Below are 8,550 nucleotides of genomic sequence, written 5' to 3'. Positions count from 1 at the left end.
TAGTAGAAGCTTTGGAGCATCCGGAGGTTCACAAATTTGAGGCTTTGGAACTTTGAGGTTTTGGAGCATCTGGAGGTTCACAGTTTGGAGGTTTGGAAATGTGAGGTATATTCTTCTATCTCCCTCTTTTGTGCATGTATATAAGAAATATTTTTTGGGGGTTTTATGTTCGGTTTTTTTATGGGATTTTTTAGAGTTTTCGGTCGGATTATATACTTGGACAAGACGGTTTTGGTACTGTTTACAAGGGAAATATTGATGAGAATCTTAGAGTTGGTTTGAAATATCTTCTGGTTGCGGTTAAGGTTCTTAATAAGGAAGGGCTCCAGGGTCATCTTGAGTGGCTTGTCAGTCTTCAAATTCATATTACTTGTTGTTAGTCTGATTATTATGTATTGTAATGTAATTGACTTTTTGTTGTTTTATATACTGTGAATTTTCTAGGTTAGCTAAAGCATTTGAATCTTGTCATGTTGTTTGGTTATTGCTGCGAATCATAGGTTACCAGTTGTTTACAGGTGTTGTTCATCATGTGTATGATATTGTATATTGGAGCTTAATTAGTAAATGTGGAGTCCACTTATCAATATTGTGAAATCCCATTACTTGACTTTTGGTCCCTGGCACGTTATCAGGTTAAGGTGAATTTGTTGCCCGTATGCTTGTTGGAATATATAGGAGCTTCTATGCAATTCGTTTTGTTTCTTGTAGTACATGATTCAAGAACATATACTAAACTTATATTCATTAAAACAAGTGAACATCAATCGAAATGGAAGAGACGGTAAGCTGATTCAGTTTGTTTTCTATTATTTTGGATATGAATATAAGAAATTTATATGTGCTATATTTTCTATTTAAATACCAGGCACACAGCTTCCACTGCAGCTGGGAACCATCGGATACCTGTTGTAGTAGATGGACACCACTTTGGCAATGCCAGTGGGATGGCTCCTCGCTCATAGTAAGCTATCTATACTCGTTTTGTTTTCTTTTTTCTGTCTCTTCCTCTAATATGTCAGAGTTTAAGCATTCCTTCCCTATATTTTGTGCTACTCAAGTCATCATACTTGTCATAATTACTCTAACTATTTTTTCCCATATGCTAGTTTAATGTGGCAGGAGGCTATGCTAGTTGCATGATATTATATGCATTTGGAAATTGTTCTTTCACTTATGATTATCATTCTCTTATCTCCTTGTTTGGGGCTTGCAGGCACACTTATCGACAAATTTCTTCTATCGAAGGTCCTAAAATACGTGGAGTTGGTGTTGTGTGAACTTAACTCTTGAGATACAAGATGAGAGAAGTCATTAAGCTTTGATTGTCTTTTCTGCTCTTTCGCTTTTAATGAATATATTGTAAATGAAGGTCTCTTGCTGAGACATTTATTTTGATGTAATAAATTATTGTGTAATATTTTTTTATTATTAAGATCGAATTGATGGTTTAAATTTTTTTAATGCAATTTAAGTATATTCTTGTCAAATTCTTACAAGAAAATTGTCAAATGCTTAAAAGAAAACAAAAATGTTTTTTTTCAAAAAAATCAGTTTAGGCATTGGTTATTTAGATACCCGTCGCTATTGGGCAGGACAGTAGCGTCGGACATTTCAGACAGCCGACGTTATTGAGTAAGGCTATAGCGTCGGCGTTTCAGGCAACCGACGCTGTTGGGCAGGCTTATAGCGTCGGCGTTTTAGACAACCGATGCTATATTTGGCAGGCCTATAGCGTCGGCATTTTAAATAACCGATGCTGTTGGGCAGCCTTTAGCGTCGGCTGTTTGAATAACTGACACTAATGTCAAGACTTTAGTGTCTCCTACTTAACCGACGCTAAAGGGCTATACCTATAGCGTCTCCCACATTTGCTACGCCACTTAACCGACGCTTTAGGGGTTATTTGACCGACGCTAAAAGTTCAGTTTGTACTAGTGAATAAATATTGTATTAAAAAATATGTGGAGATAGTAATAATTTAGAATATTATAAAAACATGATTGATATGATTTATTTTCATTATTTAAAGATACGATTGACACTAAATAATGTTAAAAGAGATCAAACGGTTTGGTTACCATCTTTGCTACCAAACTATATATATACATTCCTATTCTCTCTATAAACATTTTAAGAGATTGCATCTCTGCGTGTGAAACTGTTATATAAAAATTTAATCATCTCGTATTATAGAACTTAAAAACATCATACAAATAGTGTACGGCATTTTAAATAAAACAAAATTTGTTGATTGTTTGATGGTCTAAGCAGACATTGTAATTGAGTTATTTATAATTTATAAGTGTCAATATTATTTTGATGTATATACAAAAATTGTGCAGGCAATCATAAATTGTATATTTCCATGCTTAGTTGACTTGGAAAAAACAACTCCTTGAAGGGATATACTGATGCCACAACATGTTATGCTAAATAACATGTTATGCTAAATGGGGAAGAAGTAGAGATGATCTTGTCGCTAATTGTTATGCTAAATGGGGAAGTGATGAACCTCGCAAGAAGAATAACGTTGTAATGGGAGATGTTAATGCCACTAGTATTTGCTATGCTAAATAAAAGAAAAGGGGTAGACCTCGCAAATTAAACAACAATGCGAAGGGGATACTTATGCCACAACTATCTGCTATGCGCATGATGGACAGGAGGACAAGAAACATTACGCTATTATTACTCAAATAATAGGTTTTTGCTACTAATCATATCTAATTATTCTCCTAGATGAAAAAACGGTTTTTTAATATTATGTATCATATGATCAATTTATAGAAAACTAGTTTAAAAACCAATTTGGTTTCTAAATTTTGGAAAAAAAGTTGTTACACCCAATTGATGGATAATTTGAGAACTTAGTGTACTTGTGCGCATTTACATAATACTACTTACTAACAAATGGCCATTCTTTTACATGTATACTCATTCACAAATTTCATATATAAGCCCTGAAATTTTTGTGTAGCAATTACAAGTCTTTTCTTGGACTCCTAATCAAGAATAAAGTTTGAATGGTATCAAATGTTTTTTAAGTTTAATCCAATAAAAATTCTTCATTTATAAACAATCAGATCCAATATGAATGAGTTCTTATATTGATGCTTCATGTCCCAAAATGAATTAAGAATATTGAAGAAGAATTAAGTTATCCTAATTTGATAATGGTTATACGTAAGTCAATCAGTTTAAGAGTGACAAAATTTGGGAATTAGTGCCAACACCAAGAGGCAGGACCACTGTTGGATAAAATGGGTTCTAAGGAACAAGATGGATGAACAAGGTGTAGTCATTAGGAACAAAGTAAGGTTAATTGCAAATGGTTATTCATAGGAGGAGCGCATTAGCTATAAGTGTTAATATTATTTTGATGTATATCCAAAAATTGTGTAGGCAATCATAAATTATAATTTCACTACATAGTTGACTTGGAAAAAATAACACCTCAAGGGGAGATATTGATTCCACTACTACATGCTATGCTAAATGGGGAAGAGGTAGACATCGCAAAGTGAACAACACTACGAATGGTAATGTTGATCTCATCGCTAACTTTTATGTAAATGGGGCAGTGGTGAACCTCGCAAGAAGAATAACATTGAAATAGGAGATGCTAATACCACTAGTATCTGTTATGCTAAATAAAAGAGAAGGGGTAGACCTCGCAAATAAAACAACAATGCGAAGGGGATGCTGATGCCACAACTATGTGTTATACGCATGATGCACATGAGGACAGGAAACTTTACGTTATTATTAAATACGACAATAGATTTTTGCTGCTTGCTCTCTTAGATGAAGAAATAATTTTTTAATATTATGCATCATAGGATCGATTTAGAAAACTAGTTGAAAAATCAATTTGGTTACTAACCTTTCGAAAAAAGGTCGTAACACCCCAATGGTGAATAATTTGAGAACTTACTTTACTTGTTCACATTTACGTAATATTACATACTAACAAATGCCTATTCTTTGACATGTATACTTTTTTACAAATTTTATATAGTTTGTGTAGCAATTTTATATAGTTTGTGTAGCAATTTTATATAGTTTGTGTAGCAATTTTATATAGTTTGTGTAACAAATTACAAGTCTTTTTATGGACTCTTAATCAAGAATAAAGTTTGAATTGTATCAAATGTTTTTTAAGTTTAATCCAATCAAAATTCTTCAGGTGTAAACAAGTACATCCAATATGAATGAGTTCTTATATGGATGCTTTATGTGTAAAATGAACTAAGAATATTGAAGAAGAATTAAGTTACCCTAATTTGATAATGGTTATGCAAGAGGAAGTCAATCAGTTTGAGAGGTGAAAAATTTGGGAACTAGTGCCAACACCAAGTGACAGGACCACTGTTGGAATAAAATGGATTTTAAGGAACAAGATAGATGAACAAGGTGTTGTCATTAAGAACAAAGCAAGGTTGATTATAAATGGCTATTCACAGCAAAAACGTGTTGACTATATATGATGAGACATTTTCACTAGTAATCATATTAAAAGTCATTAGAATCTTCTGAGAATTTGTTGCACACTCAAATTTTTAAGGATAAGAATACTAGTTTAAAAACCAATTTTGTTACTAACCTTTGAAGAAAGGTTGCAACACCGAATTTGTGGTGGATAATTTCAAAAGTTATTGCACTTGTGCGTATTTACATAATAACAAATATTTACCACTTTCCATTCCTTAACATATTTCATATTTAATACCCGAGAATTCTATGTAGCAATTAATAGTTTCTTCCTGTATAATTGATCAAGAATGAAGTTTGAATGGTATAATGTGGTTCTTAAATTTAATCCAATCAAAATTCTTTAACTGTGAACAAGAAGATCCACATATGAATGATTTCTTATATTGATATTTTTTTGTCGTAGAATAAACCTAAGAATATTGAAGAAGCTATAATTTACCCTAATTTAATAGTGGTTATGCAAGAGAAAGTCAATCAGTTTGAGAGGAAAAAAGTTTGGGATCTAGTATCAACACCAAGAGACATAACCATTGTTGGAACAAAATGGGTTCTAAGCAACAAGATGGATGAACATGATATAGTCATTAGGAATAAAACAGCGTTGGTTACAATTATTTATTCATAGCAAGAGCACATTGACTGTGATGAGACCTTTGCACCGCTTATCATATTAGAAGCCATGAGAATCTTTCTTGCATTTGTTGCACACTCAAATATTAGAAGCCATGAGAATCATATTAAAAACCAATTTTGTTACTAACCTTTGGAAAAAAGATTCCAGCACTGAATTTGTAGTGGATAATTTGAGAACTTATTGCACGTGTGCGCATTTACATAATATCACATATTTTCCGCTGGCCATTTTTTACATATTACATATATAAGCCCTGAGAATTTTGTGTAGCACTTACTAGTCTGTCCTTGGACAATTGATCAAGAATGAAGTTTGAATGGTATCAAGTGTTTCTTAAGTATAATCCAATAAAAATTCTTCAGGTGTGAATTGAATGAGTTCTTATATGATTGTTTTATGTCCCAGAATATACCTAAGAATATTGAAGAAGCATTTAGTTATACTAATTTGAAAGTGGTTATGCAAGAGAAAGTTAATCAGTTTAAGAGGAACAAAATTTAGGAACTAATGCCAACACAAAGAGACAGGACCATTGTTGGAACAAAATGGGATCTAATGAACAAGTAGATGAACAAGATGTAGTGATTAGGAACAAAGGGAGGTTGGTTGCAATTGGTTACTCACAGCAGAAGTGCATTGGCTATGATGAGATATTTGTAATAGTTGTCACATTAATATCCATTAGAATATTTATTGCATTTGTTGCACAATCAAGTTTCAAGGTGCATTAGATGGATGTTAAGAATGTTTTTCTCAATGGAGAGCTTGAAGAAGAAGTCTATGTGGAACAACCACATGGCTTTGAAGACCCTCATTTTATTAACTTTGTATATATAATGCTATAAGAAATCTTTGGTTTCAAACAAGCACCTAGAGCATGATATGAGACACTATCACTATTTCTTCTAGAAAATAGTTTTATTAAACTACTGATAAGACACTGTTATACAAGAAGCATGAAAGGGATATCATCCTAATTCATATATATGTGGATGATATCATATAAGTTGTGTGAAATTATTACAATAAAAAGGCTAAATTCGACCAAAAAAAATCGGTCGAATTTAGCTTAATTCAACTGCGCGCGGTTGAATTTAACTAAATTTGGCCGATTTTGAATCGGTTGTAATAAAGGGAGTCGAATTCAGGAGTTCGGTCGTATTTAAATAAATTCGACCGGATGAATATAACCACTTAAATTTGACCGGCCAAATTCGACCGAAGACGGTCAAATTAAAATTTTCGCTTAAAATTAAAAGTACCGCCCAAAAAATTGAATTTTCAAATTAATTTAAAAGGACCGCCAAAAAATTATACTCGATCGTATATGGACAAAAAAATGACCCTAAATTCGACTACCTGCTGTCGAAAAAAACAAACACCAATTTTTAAAAAAATATTGCTGGAAACTACATGATTCCGGTCATATTTAGGTTGCCCCATTTCGACCCAAAAAACTACATGGGAGTTGTTTGTTCATTTCTTAAATGCAGTTACGCCATAAACCAAGAGAAGGCTCATTTCAGCTGAACAATGTAATTGCTATAATAAACGCGGTTCCAGAAATAGCACTGCTTGCCTATGGTTTCTTGCACAAAGTCCTCTTTCCTGGTCTTTGTTTCGGTGCTGTATGTATCTGACTTTTCTGTTTCCTCAATTTCAGAGACTCGGAATCACGGCGTTTGGGATGGCCTACATGTTTATCTACGACGGTCTTTTCATAAACGGTTTCCTGTGTTAGCAAAGTTGTCGCTGCCCCACCAGGTTTGGTTCACACACTGTGTTAGCAACTATATATCACTATCCCCTACTCTTCATTTTATGATTTCGGACTGAGTTGACTCAGATGTAACATGATTGAGTTGTGGGGCGAGTGCAGTGTGGATGAGATATTTGTTACAAGGAAAAACATCGAGAAAAAGTAGATGTACGCTGAGATTTGAGGTTTGAGAATGACTTAAGGTGTGGTGAGATAAATGAGGAATGTGTCCAAGAGGGTTTAACCACGAACTAATTTGAGTCTGGTGAGTATAAAAGGGTTTACAGGTTTAAAATGAGCTAAAAATAAATATCTCATCCAGGTTGAGAAAGAAGCAGGGGAGAGTGTTTGTCCGGAAAAGAACAGAGATGGTGTGGTTTGTTGGTGGCGGGAGGTGGAGGTGGGGGTGGGGGATAAAGGGTAGATTTTTAAACCATTAAAGCTTAGGTTCAAATTAAACCGTTGGATTGAATTTTTGTTGTACAATTTGGAGCATTGGATCCAATTCACAAAGATTGATGACATGGCAGTAAATTTAATTGTGATTGGTTTAATTTAGGAGTGTGAATTTATAAATGTAATTGAAATTTATTGAATTTACGAATTTTTTAATAACTTTTAAGTAATTACATAATTATTTATATTGGAAAATATCAAATAAAATCAAAAAACGATTGTCACATATACTTTTTTATTAATTAAATTTATACTTGTGATAATTGCATGGTTATATATATAATTGAATTATTAAAAATTAAATAAATTACACCCACAAGAATGTGTAGTAGAATCTAAAATCAAGTTAAGTTATACATTGATTGTTAAAATAATTAACGTCTAATGATTAAAACTTCTTAAAAAAATTCATTTAAAAGTAGTTAATAACAATTTAAGAAATGTACGGTTAGGTCGTTCAAGAACTATTTTGAATAGGATGAACATTTTAGGAATAATATCTCACCCCCTAAATCACACGAAGAATAATTATCATTCAAGAATTCTGAATACGGTGTGAAGAATAATTATCTTTCAAAATTTCATATCAAAATAATTTTATTTGGTTTGTCACATGACTAGTACAACTAACTAGTGTTTAGTTCTGAATTTGTGTTTTGATTTTTTTTAATAATATTTTTCATCGATCCAACCGTATGGATGTCAACAGATATATATTAGTGATATAACCAAAGTTTCATATCAATATAATTTTATTTGATTTGTCATTTTAAAAGTCAAGCATGAGTTTGACCTGTATAACTAACTAGTGTTTAATCCTGAATTTGTGTTTTGATTTTATTAATAATATTTTTCATCGATCCAACCATATGGATGTCAGTAGATATATATTAGTGATATAACCAAATTTTCATATTAATATATTATTATTTGGTTTGCCATTTAAAGTCAAGCATGAGTTTGACTACTACATCTAACTAGTGTTTAGTCCTGAATTTGTGTTTCGATTTTTTTTAAAAAGAATTCATCGATCCAACCGTACGGATATCAATAGATATATATATTAGTGATATAATCAAAGTTTCATAACAATATAGTTTTATTTGGTTTGTCATTTTAAAAGTCAAGTATAAGTTTGACTAGTACAACTAACTTGTGTTTTGTCCTAAATTTGAGTTTTGATTTTTTTAATAATATTTTTCAC

The sequence above is a fragment of the Apium graveolens genome, unplaced genomic scaffold (genome assembly GCF_009905375.1).
Source record: "Apium graveolens cultivar Ventura unplaced genomic scaffold, ASM990537v1 ctg1207, whole genome shotgun sequence".
Taxonomy (NCBI): Eukaryota; Viridiplantae; Streptophyta; class Magnoliopsida; order Apiales; family Apiaceae; genus Apium; species Apium graveolens.
This window is presented reverse-complemented; position numbering follows the sequence as displayed.